Source organism: Homarus americanus, unplaced genomic scaffold (assembly GCF_018991925.1).
Source record: "Homarus americanus isolate GMGI-L3 unplaced genomic scaffold, GMGI_Hamer_2.0 scaffold36899, whole genome shotgun sequence".
NCBI lineage: Eukaryota > Metazoa > Arthropoda > Malacostraca > Decapoda > Nephropidae > Homarus > Homarus americanus.
The window spans coordinates 78,411-91,503 of NW_024721788.1; positions in this window are offsets into that span (position 1 = coordinate 78,411).

Sequence of the window (13,093 nt, forward strand, 5' to 3'; positions counted from 1 at the left end):
GGGATAATGGGCGCCATGAACAAGTGGGATAGTGGGACAGGAACAAGGGATAGTGCGGCATGAACAAGAGGACAGTGGCGGCATGAACAAGTGGACAATGGGCAACAGGAACAAGGGGATAGTGGCAGGAACAAGGGATAGTGGGCGGCAGGAACAAGGGGATAGTGGCAGCATGAACAAGTGACAATGAGTGGCAGGAACAAGTGAGATAGTGGGCGCAGGAACAAAGAGGATAGTGGCATGAACAAGTGGGACAATGGGCGACATGAACAAGTGGATAGTAAGAGACAGGAACAAGTGGATAGTGGGCGGCATGAACAAGTGGAGAATGGGCGGCAGGAACAAGGATTAACGAAAAACACGGATAAGCAGAAAACAAATGTAGTGGGCGGCTTGAAACAAGGGGATAGTGGGCGGCATGAACAAGTGGGATAGTGGGCGGCATGAACAAATGATAGTGGGCGCATGAACAAATGTGATAGTGGGCGGCTTGAACAAGTGGGATAGTGGGCGGCATGAACAAGTGGGATAGTGGGCTGCATGAACAAATGGGATAGTAGGCGGCATGAACGAGTGGGATAGTGGGCGGCATGAAAAAATATGTTAGTGGGCAGCTGGAACAAGGTGGTGTGGTGAGCAAGAACAGGTAGGTGGGTGGGTGGTTGGGGGGTGGGGTGGCAGCAGGACAGGGCCAACACAGACACCGCCCACATATCCTCGTGTAGTGGTACAGTAACATCGTCACTTCAGTTCCGGGTGTACAATACATCATTTCATAGTTGATACTCAGTCATGTCATCCTCAGGTGAAGTGAATGTTAGGGAGATGATAAAAAAATGACTTAAATGGAATAGGGGAACGCGCATGCGTGCGTAGTGTCAACAAAGGCTGTAAGAGACAGCTCCTTAAAATTCGTATTTCTGACGAATTCAGCGAGTCTACTAATCCCAGCCTGTGCAGACAACTATAGTAAGACCCAGTTATCAGCACAGTGGCATATATTTGTTTTTTACTTGTGGACTTTGTCATTTTTTGGGGATAAAACATCTGGTCCTACCACCCGATCCCTCTGAGCAAAGTTTTTCAAGTTTGCGCATGAGCAATGTGATAGTGTGTCGTAGCAGTGACGTCATTACCACTCCACCTGACTGCAGTGTTGCCAACGTGCCCTATGCCCGCCGTTAAACGCTCCCGTTCGTTGGAAACGGCGGCAGTAGGTGACAGTGATGCTGACGACTTTCTTCTTGAAGACACGTCAAAGAAGAAGCAGAAACCTCAGAAGTCAGGGTCTCCAGCAGGGGCCACGGCTCCCCCTTGCACCCCTTCTGGGGCTGTAGAGGGTGGACTCCTGTCATCGGGGTCCCCAAGTGAGCTTACATGTGGCTCAATGACCGACCCTCCGCCGACGATGGACATAGGGGATTCCCTTTGTCTCCCTGCCCCGTCGCGCCTTCGTCGTCTCGCCTTCCCTCGGGACTTGCCTCTGAGCACACGGACGACCTGGTTCTTCCGTCACTGCTCTCCACTTCAGGACTCAACACTTCGCCTCCGCCGAGGTCCCACAGCCGTGATAGTCACCACACAAATGGACGAGACGGTACGCCTGCTCACTCAGGTGGGCTTTCCTGCTCCCCAGGGGGAGGTGATGCTGAAGTTCACCACCATCACCCCAGAAACTCGTCGTACCAAGGTAATGGTTCGCCACGTACCCTGGGAGATCCCTATCGACGATCTTCGCCCTCTTCTCCCACAACTACTGGACATGGAACGCCGCATCAACCCGGTCTCCAAACGTCCATCCAACGAACTCATCGGCTGGTGGGTGGGCCCCCTCCCCCCGAAGGTGAATGTAGGACCAATTCGCAACTGTCCTCTCGACCGATTTATCGGAACCCCGAAAATCTGTGGTCGTTGCCAATCGTGGAAACACCGCACCTGGGAGCGCACGAGGATGGTCGCCTGCGGGTTTCTGCGCAGGTCCTCACGAAACAGTGGAATGCAAATCGAAAATTCAGAACAAAATTCCAGTTATTCCACGGTGTGTCAATTGCCATGGCAGTCACCACGCCTGGAATGCCAATTGCCCACAGCGTCCTGGCACTCGCCCGGGGAAAACTTACCTTGTACCACCGCCCTCGTCTCTGACGAAGCCCCTGTCAACCAAACCTCACTCCTATCCACCACCGCCTCTTCCATCCATCAAGGATTTCCCATTGATCTCCTCTCCTCTACCACCCCCCCTATCACCCCCACCACCCATCCTTTCTCCCCTCCCTCCCTCTTCCTACCGTTCTTGGAACAAGGTCGTTGCCGGCCCTGCCACACAGTCACCACCATCTCCAGCCCACCCGGACCCCCGCTGTCTCTCACCAGCACCACCACCTCTTACTCAACTGAACCCTCACCGTCCCTCTCCGTCGCTACCACCACCACCTGCCCAGTCGGGCCCTCGGCAATCCTCGCCGCCACCTCCAGCTCCTGTACAGGTACACCAAGTTGGTTCTATGGAAACATTCACTCTCCGTCTGGATCGCCACTCCAAGCAAATCAACCTTCTCTCTGCCCAACTCTACTAGTTTGTGAAAACAATTGCGACATTGCAGAGGCAACAACAACTCATTCTGGACACCCTGACCCAACAGGGGCGCACTTTGCAAGCCCTGATGACCCGCCTCCTTCCATCTCCCGAGATGGAGGATCCATCCCTCGCTCTCCCACTCCTCCCTCTCCATTTTTCTCAACAGAATTTGGTACCTCCTCTGGAGCCCTGTCTAGCCCCTCCGACTCATCTCACACCGGAGGCCGTTCCCTCCTCTTCTTACAATGGAACATCCAGGGACTTAGACCTCGCCGGACAGACCTTGCCCAGTTTGTGCTCTCCCATCAAGTAGATGTTGCTCTACTTCAGGAAACCATCACAGACGATGTTACTCCACTCCGCCTCTCTGGCTATACTGTTTACACCCTGCCTCGGTACCGTGGGCAGGCTCGTGGCCTCCTCACCCTGGTGCGTAACACCATTCCATCTGTTCGTCTCCCTTCACCTGACCCACATGGACCCCCGTCTGAATTGCTTTCTGTCTCCCTTACTCTTGGTGACCGGACTCTTCGTGTAGTCAATGTTCATTTCAAGAGTGATTCTCTGGACCCTCAGGTTCTTCACGACCTCCATGATGGGATTCCCACTATTGTTCTTGGCGACTTTAACGCCCGCCATCCCACTCTTACTCCGGATCATCCCACGCCATGTACCCTTAACGGATCACATCTCTCACAGTTTCTTAATGGGGATGATGATGTTCGCTTTCTTTGTCCTGACGATCCTACTCGCCTCCCCCATAGTTTCCTTGATGTTGGCTTACTATTGAACGGTCATACTTCCTTTCATCCTACCGTCTGCACCGAGCCTGCTCTGTATAGTGACCATCTTGCCGTTACTACCCATCTCAGGCTCTCCTTCTCTGCCCCGACATCAGCTCCTTATCGATCCCCTCGCCTTCGTCTCACACAAGATGCTGTTCCTTCCTTTACCCAATACCTTTCTACCTGGGCGGATTCCTATGTTGTCCCTCAGTCCCTTGACTCTTACAGCGCTGATTTTGTTGATGCCGTGTATGACTCTGTCAATCGCGCTACCCCTCCACGCCCTCCCCGTCACCCCAGAAGTGCCACCAACTACTGGTATCGTATCCCTGCCATGAGACATCTCCGGCAGGTAACCCGTGATCTCCACTCTGCCATACGGAGGTCTCGGTCTCCAGAGGACTGGGAAGACTTCAAAAATTGGTGCTCCTTTGCAACTCGGGAGCGCCGTCGGATACGTGAGGTGGACTGGCTATCCTTCACGGGGTCTCTATCGTTCCAGTCATCACCCTCTTATGTATGGAATCGGATTAATGCTATACGGGGTACTCGACGGAGGCCTCCTCCCCACCCTGACCCCGCCTCCCTTGCCTGCTCTTTAATGGAGGACTGGGCACGAGCTTCCTCCCCTGAGGCACTTCCAGATCCAATGCAGGAGGCAGTGCAGGCTCGCATCGACGCGTCTGAGCCTGTTGTTCGTGCTGCTCTTACCTCCCCTGCCCCCACTGATCATCCCATCACACAGTTCGAGCTTGACAGTGCTCGTCGCTCTAGAAAAGACACCTCTCCTGGGGATGATCAGATAACCTACTCCGTCCTCAACGCCTGTACTAATATTCCTAACGGCCCCTTGCTTGCTCTCTACAATATGTCTTATGAACATGGGGTTCTCTCGTCCAACTGGAAAAATGCCACTATTATCCCCATCCCTAAGCCGGGAGATCCTGGGAAATATCGACCCATTAGTCTTACCTCCTGTGTTTGCAAGATGATGGAGAGGATACTCCATCGTCGCCTTCTTCACACCATAGGCGGCTTCCACAACTCCCTCAATGGTTTCATTCAACATCGCAGCACAGCACATTCCATTGCTTCCTTTTATTGCAACCAGACTGCCCGCATCTCCGTCTTCCTTGATATCAAGGGAGCCTTTGATACGGCTCAGCCTGCCCTCATTTTAGCTGAACTTTCGCGGTTAGGGGTTAAAGGGAGACTTCTACAATGGATCGCCTCTTACCTCACTGGACGTCAGGCCCGGGTTCGCGTTGAAGGCTCTATGTCTCCTGTTCAAGAAATGAACCTCGGCACCCCTCAAGGTGGAGTCCTGAGTCCCACCTTGTTTAACACTCTGATGCACTCCATTGCATCTCTCCCGTGGTCGACAGAAGTTGTCCACTCAGGATATGCCGACGATGTCCTCCTCCAAGCCCCTGACTACCTCAGCATGCAGGAAGCCCTTGATCTGGTCTCCAGAGAGTGTGATTCACTTGTGCCATGTGGCACGGTCGTGTTGTACCTCCACCCCTTCTCTTATCAGGAACGCCCTTGGACTGGGTTAATGAGACAAAATACCTGGGTGTGTATGTAACTCGCACACGTTGTCAGGTCCCTGAAGTCCGCTATCTTCGAGACATATGCTTTCGGCGTCTCGCTCCCCTCTCTACCATGTGCAGGGGTTCCCTTGGTACCACCATCCCTGTACTTCTCACCATGTACAAGTCCTTTGTCCGTTCCTGTGTCGACTACGCCGCCCCTGCCCTCGTCAACATTAGTCGGACTGCTGTCAACCGTCTCGAAGTTATCCAGAGGAAAGCTGCTCGTATCATCCTTGGGGCTCCTCAGTGGACACGCTCTACTTCTCTATATACCGAACTTGATCTTTCCCCCTTACAGGATCGTGTCCAGGAGTTTTACCTAAAAACTGCCGTTTCCATTCTACGGGATCCTCGGGGCAACTATGTCCAAACCAACTTGACTCCTGCTGTCCGAGACCGACCTCCATCTAGAAGACAGTGGCGAGGGTCACTAATCCGAGCCCTTCAGGAACACGACCTCCTGCCTGATATTGTTGTCACCCCTGTTGTTGGTTCGTCTCCTTCTCCCTGGCTGGATTTTCAACCTGAAGTGATTGCCCTCGGTGGGCCGCTCCCGAAATCCCAGGTGAACCCTGTTATTCTCTGCAAATACCACCTCTTCAGGATCGCCTACTGGTCCCCAGGTAGGGTCGTCCTCTACACTGATGGTTCTGTTGACCCCGCTACAGGTAGGGCCGGGGCTGGTGTCTACATCTTCCGTCCTGATGCCCCTGAGCCTATCAAACTGTCTCTCAGAGTTTCTGACGGGGCATCCTCCACTCAGGCTGAACTAATAGCCCTCCTTGCTGCCCTTCTCGCTGAGGAAGAAGCAGATGGTTTCTGCCCCTTGCTTGTCTGCTGCGATTCCAGGTCTGCTCTCGAAGGGATCGCATTTGGATCAGGGGAAAATAAGGACCTCATCCTCCGAATACGAGGGTTAACATCCACATTTCAGGATGAAGGCCGTCCCGTGACATTCCTATGGATACCCAGTCATGTCGGTATCTTGGGGAATGAGGCAGCAGATGGCCTTGCCAAGACTGGCTGCAACAAGGCCACACCTGACTACGTTGTTCCTCGAACACTCTTACAGATTAGGACCCAAATTCGTCGCAAACAGAGAGAAGCTCGGGAAGCAGCCATCCCCCTGGACTCCCCGCCCACCTGGTACGATGTCCTCCGTAAACTTCCTGACCTCTCGTACGTCTACGGGAAAGGGTCGCGGAAAGGGGACGTGATTGCTGCCCGTATCATCATTGGGTATGAGTTTGCTTGGGAGATTGGTATCCCAGCATCCCCTGAGCAACGCTCTTGTGCATTATGCAGAAGACCCGACAGCAGCACCCTTATCCACCACCTCCTAAGATGTCCCCACACACAACGCTTCCGTGACGCCTGCTGGACCATCACTCCACGACCCCCTGACGGAGACACGACGATCCCCATACTGGCCAGATATTTTGTAAATAATATTGATTATGTGTTAAAGGAATATCCTTCCTTCCTTAGGCTTTAGTAAGCCCCTTTATAATATTTATACTGTATATACGTGTCACACTTGCCAGATGCTTCTGGTGTTATTGTACAGGGGTACCTAGTGACAGAACTAGGATCCCGCTTCCTCTATCAAGGAATAAACAATTGAAATTGAATTAAATGGAATAATATTGGTTTAAAACAGCCATTAACTCAGAGAGGTATTGAGATTTAGTCTTTCTTTCACGGACCACATGAAGATTAGCCCCTACACCCTCCCCCCCCCCTAAGGTTATAACTCCTGATGATTTAATACTAACACTGTCTGGGAGTTAGGTTAGGTTAGGTTAGGTTAGTTTAGTTGTTGGGTATTTAATCGTCAGGTTAGGTTAGGTTAGGTTAGGTTAGGTTAGTTTAGTTTAGTTTAGTTTAGCTGTTGGGTATTTAATCGTCAGGTTAGGTTAGGTTAGGTTAGTTTAGTTGTTGGGTATTTAATCGTCAGGTTAGGTTAGGTTAGGTTAGGATAGTTTAGTTTAGTTGTTGGGTATTTAATCGTCAGGTTAGGTTAGGTTAGGCTAGGCTAGGTTAGGTTAGGCTAGGTTAGTTGTTGGGTATTTAATCGTTAGGTTAGGTTAGGCTAGGTTAGGTTAGGTTAGGTTAGGTTAGTTGTTGGGTATTTAATCATCAGGTTAGGTTAGGTTAGGTTGGCTGTTGGGTTAGGTTAGTTGTTGGGTATTTAATCATCAGGTCAGGTTAGGTTAGTTGTTGGGTATTTAATCATCAGGTTAGGTTAGGTTAAGTTAGGTTAGCTGTTGGGTTCTTAATCGTTAGGTTAGGTTAGGTTAGGTTAGGTTAGTTTAGGTTAGGTTAAGATAGGTTAGCTGTTGGGTTCTTAATCATCAGGTTTAATAAACTGAGTGGCTAATCTTTATGTGATCTCTTAATCCAAATGATATGAAAGTTGAAATTACTAGGATTATCTTTAAAGGTGTGTTAATCTGTTAGTGTCATTATTTCATTTTTTCCAGAATTAAAAAAAAATATAGAAAACCCATTAAAAAAACTCCTTATGTGACGTACTGTGTCTGGTGTTGTTGACAGTGTCTCTTCCATTTAGCAGCCACAATAATGACCTCATGTTACTTATTCTCAGTAGCCATGGAAGTCGATTTCCTACACCACCAGATGTCGTCCCCGTGAAGTGCGTGTGCCTGTATCTGGTCTCTGTCCTAGCCACTGAGGACACGTTGTACTACCACGGGTGGAGAGGATATCGTTAAAAATATGAACACTTACTTATTTCACCTGAAGATCCGACTAAAGCTAACCTAACCAAACCTAACCAATAAACTAACGTAATCAAGGCTAACCAGTAAGCTAACCTAACCAAACCTAACCAATAAACTAACGTAATCAAGGCTAACCAGTAAGCTAACCTAACCAAACCAAACTAGTAACCTAATATGAATAAGTCTACTGAAAACTTCGAGTTAGGGCCACAAGTCTGTACAAACTGCATGAGTGTATCTCTGTTTGTTATTTTTTAATAGACATTCATAACAGAAAGATAACACCGGTCAACAAGGTTTTTGGTTCATGAATCATATTGGATGTTTCTTACCAATTAAAACAGCTGTTATGAATCTACACTTAGTTTTGCTGTATCATATCTAGTTTCCAAGATATTGCTTATACCTAGTTACAGGGTATATGAACTGCCAAACTGACTGACTTAGTGATTCATCTTGAGCGTTTAAAGCAAAATAATTTTTTTTTGACGTTCAAGATTACAGCAGTGTATCTCCTGTACAAGGATGCTATGTTTCTCTATTCATAAAACATTAGGAGAGTCTCATTAAGTTCTTCAGTGTGGAGCAGTTCAGTGTATTACTGCTGTGGTTTGATGGTCTTTTGAGTATTGTCTTTATTACTGACTACTCTAAACCAGGTTGAAAGCTGTTCTTAAAAATATAAATAAGTTACCTAACACACCGATGACTCGCCGTCTTCATCCAAAAGAGTCGCATGCCAATATGGCTGTGGTACTTATATTCACCAAATACTGAATTTCAATGGCATATACTGTACATGGCATCATGGGCCTACTCATGGGCACGCAAGAGGGTTTAAAAATTTGTTGTTGTTTCTTGTGTGTGGAGGGAAGTCATGCTGGAAAAGAACATTAACTGTGAAATGACTAGACTTCACGTGAGAATTACATTCCTGGCAAAAAAAGGGTGCAACACGATCACTTTGATCTCGCAGTATATGTACTTATTACTATTATACAACAAGCAAGTGTTAATGACGAACTCTATTAACGTATTACGTAAAGAATGTGAAGGTTTCAAGTACCTCAGTCAGAAATTACCAAAATATCACTGACGCTAAACTAAAGAAAGATTTTCGTGGGAGCTCAGATTCGTGAAGTTCTCCTGCACCGCCATACATCTATTGAATACAAACGGAAATTCAAGAAAAGCTTCTTTTAGTCATGTCAGTTAAGTCAGAATGGGTTTATCCGTCCCAAATCACTCAGACTACTTATGTAAGTCATGCAAATACAATACTTATTATATAAGATAATGGTTTCAAATTTTCTATAAAAAAATCAAGATGTGACAGAGTAAAACTAAGTTTAGTTTCATACTTAACATAATTAAATTTACTAAACTCAAGTATTTTTTTTCTGAACCGGATGAAAAATTTAAATTTGTTGACCAGTGTAATTTTAGGACACCCTGTACTGTATATTCTGTATGTATATACTGAGAGAACACGAACGAGGAAATAAAGACGAGAGTGATGTGTGGCACGAGGGTGAAGTTCAGGTTTTATGTGGTTGTGTTTTGATAACGTTATATAGTATAAGGTTATGACGTTGGGTCAGGAGAGCGTGTGAGGAGTGGCAGCACATTTAGCTTTTGTTCCCCCGACCATCCCCGCACCCAGCAAGATTCCAAATCTATAAACTGGGATATAAAGGGAAAATTTTCTTCCTCAATTTTCTTGGAGTGTCGCGGTGTGTCCGGGCCCTAAAGAGTACCCTTGGCGCGGTGGGTCTGGATTCCATCTGCCAGAGTTTAGAGTGATGGACGAGGCCATTATTGACCGTCCTGTGGTTACTTCCAGAGTTCTTGTGGTGGCCCGGGAGGTGATTTATCATCCAGTGGTAACGTGGTTGAGGGCGATAGAGCTAAACACTTCCTGACATATAATGGCTTTTTTCCTCATGTTTTTATCCCATGGCGGTGAGCAGTGAACGGTAGAGCGACCTTCATCCTCCAACATTAACTCCTAAAGCTATATGTTATCGTCATGTATTCAGCACCAGAACCCAAATGTAAACAAAACAGTGTTCGTATTCAGCATCAGAAACGACAACAACAACAACAAAACGCAAACAAACTACAGTATTCACATCCATAGCTGCCTACAATGGTGGCAGCGAACAGTTCAGAGGTCGGTAGAGCTACGATAACTATTTCCTTTAGAATATTGGCACCTGGACATCTTTTCTGGACGCCATATTTTCACTCGGAAGGTAACGTGGTAGGATACTCCAGTTGGCAGGGGAGGTGAACCTAACTCCCGGAATAGTGATGGGGAAAAAAAAATCAACTTCTTTCCCTCGTCATTGTATGCATCCAGTTCTAGAAATCCCTGCAGTGTGTGTGTTGTGCCTCGGTGTTTTAGGCTTTACTTCCAGGTATGTATGTAAAAACTCTTCTTATACCTGGACTAATGGAGAGAGAGACCATCACCTCAGGTAACTTTTCACCTGAGGTCTTGACAGCGTTGGCACTTAGGTTTACTGACTGAATCATATATCTCTCTACGTTGTTGACCTGACTAACTGACCTGTAGGATGTAATAAATGACCCTTTTAGCTGATTTACAGTGAGATAATGAGTGACCTGAGATAACCTATTGTGATGTGAGATTTTTTCTTACTGGAATAACGTAATCGTGCAGATGTGGTGGAGGGGGATTGGCCTCAGTGATCTGCACGAAGGAGTGATGTATAGTTAGGGGGTTGACCTAGGGAGTGCTATAGGCTAAGGAAGTAAGTGACTTGGGGGAGTAAATTCGGTAAGATAAGTGACGGGGAGTGACTCAGGTGAGTGATCCACATTGACCTAGATTAACCTGTAGTTGACCAGAATAACCCGGAGTGACCTGCAATGACTCCGAATGACCCGGAGCGACACAGAGTGACCATAATAACCCGGAGTGACCTGCGGTGACCCAGAATGACCTAGCATGTACTAAAAGCTCTTGGTGGGTTAAACTTAAAACCATTTCCAGGTGGGCGGTTAACTGTAAGAGGATCAAACTCTTGCGTTCTGTCATGTGTGTGTGTGTGTGTGTGTGTGTGTTGTGTGTGTGTGTGTGTGTGTGTGTGTGTGTGTGTGTGTGTGTGTGTGTGTGTGATACCCACCTACCTGCTGACACCACTGACCTTCCTCACTTCACCTCTTCTCTTCTCCGTAATAATGATTTTTTTTTAATAATTTCTTTATTATTTCCTCATTATAATTATAGTCTTTCTCAGTTATCTATAATGTTTTTCAATGACACTTCACACACACGCACACAATGCACACACACACACACACACACACAATACACACACACACACACACACACACACACTCGCACACACATAATACTTCCTTGAAATAAATGTACAGTATATACCAGGTGCCTACAAGAGAGCTTAGGCTCTCAACTGGCTCAGCCATGTTAATATCATGATTTTTAATGACTCTGTGTCTGTGTTCTTCTGGCTAAATAAATTGTTTCAATATCACACACACACACACACACACACACAGACACACACACACAGACACACACACACAGACACACACACACACACACACACACACACACACACATATACTACTGCTACTACTACTACTACTTTCCTGTCACTCGGAATCGAGTATGACGATCATCCAGCTATAATGCAATGATATGAGTTATTAAGGATGTCACCTTCGTTGGTGAGTTCTGAGGTTCCTATCGAGGCCGATACGGGACCGGCTGGGTCGTCCACAGATGTTGGCGCTTGTCTGCCTCGGTATGCAGTCGGGATAACTCGAAATTATTGACACCTTCTCGTGTGGTGCTTTCTCAAATCGTTACGGTGTGGAGTAATCGTCTCCTAGGTGAGGGGGTCGATTTGGCACTTTTTCAGGTTTGTCTTAAGACTATCCTTATACCTTTTCAGTTGCCCGCCAGCGTTACGTTTACTATTCGTTAGGTGACTGTAAAGTAGCTGCTTTGGTAGTCTACTGTCGTCCATGCGGGTAACATGGCCAGTCCAACATAGTTGTTCATGGATAATGGTTGCCTCAATGCTCTTACAGTTGGTGTCAGCAAGAATACTGGCATTTGTTCTCTTGTCTTGCTGCAATATAGCAGGGTGGAGAGGATCATTGCTCGATATATGTGCAAATTTGTATATATTTTCAGCTCCCTACAGCTGAAGACAAGGGTACGGAGTCTGCCAAAGGCTTGGGATGCACATCTGATCCGTTATTGAATTTCTTCATTAATGTAAGCGGTGTTGGACGGGGGAGCCAAGGTAATGGAAGTGGGAATTGTAGAAAGATTAGTACTTTTAAGCTGGATGGCAGGCTGAAAGATAATCTGAGTCTTTTGTACATTGACCTCAAGGCTGAAGTATGCATATGCATCTTTGTTGGTGTTCAGGATATTCATGTAGGTTAATTTTACCTCCACACCACCCCGTAAGTACTGTACTGTGCGGTGTCTCTCAGGACTCATTTTGTTTAAAACTCGGGTTGAAACACGACGACCCTCTTCAAGGGAACATGTTGTTTAATAATACGGGCGTTAGTAAGGTCAATGAAGGCCATGTACAAGTCACGATGCTGTTTTCTGCACTTTTCCTGTATCTGGCAAGCAGCCGAGATCATGTGATCGGTGCCACGTGATGGTTTGAAGCCACATTAAGATTATGGGAGAAGTTTTTCCTTTTCAGGAAGAAATCTGTTTAGGAGGACTCGGGCGATAATCATGTCAGCTACGGACAGCAGTGAGATCCCTTGGTAGCTGCCACAGTCTGACCGGTCTCCCTTGTTCTTATAAATATTGATGATCGAGTCGTCTTTAAGTTCTTGGGGGATTTCCTCCTTCTTCCATATATTTTCCAGGAGAGAGTGGAGATGGCTGGTAAGCAAAGGTCCTCTTGCTTTATACACCTAGGCTGGGATTCTATTAGGACCTGTGGCTTTATTTTTCATCTGCTTGATGGCAGTAGCTACCTCGTCCAGGGATGGATGATAGCTGAAGTGGGTCAGCTCTGGGTGCTGAGGAACCTGCTTGGTATTCAGGACATCCACATTAGTGTTTCGGTTGAGCAGCGAATGGTAGTGCTCTTTCCAGTGCTGACGGATGCCTTCTTCATCCTTAATTAAGAAAATCATGCGTCTTGTGTCGATCTGAAAAAATTTGAATTTGACATGCTATGTTTTTTTACTATTCGTTCATTAGTTTCTGAAGTTCGCACTGGGCTGCCACGTTCTTCTTTTGGATGATATCTTCTTTGGTCCAAAACTTAGTGTTGTTCTGCCAGCCAGTGAGAGTAGCATATTTACTATTGAGAAGTACTTTGATTTTCGGGTCGTTTTCACTAAACCAATCCCAGT